Raw genomic sequence first — 1771 nt, forward strand, 5'->3', positions numbered from 1 at the left:
CATATAACAGACTTGCGCCATATATTACATCTCGTATGTGTTCATCAAAGTATATGTAGATGCCGTTTAGGCGTTTTGAAATAAATATAAAAAGTTATATTTATTTTACAAAAGTATCATCGAGTTGTTGGATGTTTGAAATAAATAGATAAGTTATATCTATTTTTATAAAAGAATTACGAGTCATTTGATATTTAAAATAAATATATAAACTATATTTATTTTAATGAAAGAATCGTCGTGTTGTTTGATATCCGAAATAAATATATAACACTATATTTATTTATAAAAGGATTTGTTTGAAATAAATATATAAACTATATTTATTTAGAAAAGAATCTGAATTGCTCGTTGTTTGGAAATATTTATAACTAAATATATATTTATTTTATAAAACCATCAAGTTTTGTTATTTTGTAAAGCGGTTTGTCGAAATCTTTTAAACATGCTTTGTAGGTTATGTAATGTCGTCGGAAGTAAATATATATTTGTATTTGTTTTCATAGAAGATTGTTTGGATCCAATAGTTTCGTTTTACAATAAAACGCGTTTTAGTTTTACGTATTTTTCTCGAAAAACGGGCAGAGTTTCCCCTGTTTTTGGACGCCCCGACAATCAAAGTTGTCAATATATTTTCAAAATTCAACAATTGTCAACTAATATATATATAATTTCTCGTCAAAATACATCAAAGCGTAAAGACTCACTAATGTATAAACGTTATGTAATTGCTAATGGTTCGAGCTCGGTCCGCGTTAAACATATAAATTATTAAAATAACGTAAATATTCGCGCCACTAAAATTATTTACCAAATCCTCCGTGTCGAGTTGTCGAAACATGGACTGAGTTAACCGGCTGACTTGACCGAGTCAACCGGGTTGACCCGCTGAGTTGACTCGTTGCTTTGACTGAGTTGACTCGGTTCAACCGAGTCAACAGGACCGAGTTGTACTGAGTCGAGTCGTATAGAACCGAGTCGAACCGAGTTGGACTTGTTGACCTGAGGCGAGTCTTGTCTGAGTCGACTCGCTGACTGAGTCAACCGAACCGAGCCGCCTAACCGAACCGCATGACCCGAACCGAACTCGAGCTCCCCAACCGAGTCTGACCTGAGTAGATTCGAACCAAAAATCAAACCAAAACTAAACCCTGAATCGAAACATGAACTTTAATAACCCGAGTTGCCAACCATCATCACCGCCATCGCCTCAGCCGCCGGCCGGCTTCACCACCGCCGTCGTCGGCTTTTGTTCCGCCCCCAAACAGCCCCGTTTAACTGCCATAAAAAAGCCCACCGAAACGTTATCTGACGTTAGACGAGTTGAATCACTCCGAAATCAAAAGGAAACAGTAGGAATAGGTCGGAAAAACTCACCAAGTTGCCGGAATATAAAATGTCTTGAAAATTTGCAGAATGGTTCCTCATAACCCGATCTAAACATGCATGGAAAGAAAAATCCAAAATGGCTTCGCTGGAAAAACGGTCGGAGCTTCGCCGGAGTTGCTCCACAGCTCATACAACTGCGAATCTTTGAAAACGGACACCGCCATCGCGTCGGGAACGTTCGGTTTAGTGGGGGTAGGGGTGTTTGGCTGGAAAATGACGCCAGAACCTCGCCGGACCTCCGCCGCCTACGGCGGCTCCGCCGCCGCACCACCGCGGTCACCGGCCGTCGCCGCCGGGACTTCACCGGCTCCTTGCCGGAAGTTTGCCTGGATCCGAGTTCTAGAGAGAGAGAGAGTTTGGGAGGTTAGAGAGAGAGTGAATG

The 1771-nt window shown here is 40.8% G+C and overlaps 1 long non-coding RNA gene across 1 annotated transcript; it reads right to left on the minus strand.

Annotated features, from left to right (window-relative positions):
* Window positions 1-641: 641 nt before the first annotated feature.
* Window positions 642-1771, minus strand: LOC110912769. The gene is made up of 2 exons (XR_002578154.1): window positions 1378-1771; window positions 642-1278 (listed from the first exon to the last, which is right to left on the minus strand). It is a non-coding gene; the product is annotated as an uncharacterized LOC110912769 (long non-coding RNA).

The sequence above is a fragment of the Helianthus annuus genome, chromosome 15, assembly GCF_002127325.2.
Source record: "Helianthus annuus cultivar XRQ/B chromosome 15, HanXRQr2.0-SUNRISE, whole genome shotgun sequence".
NCBI classification, from domain to species: Eukaryota; Viridiplantae; Streptophyta; class Magnoliopsida; order Asterales; family Asteraceae; genus Helianthus; species Helianthus annuus.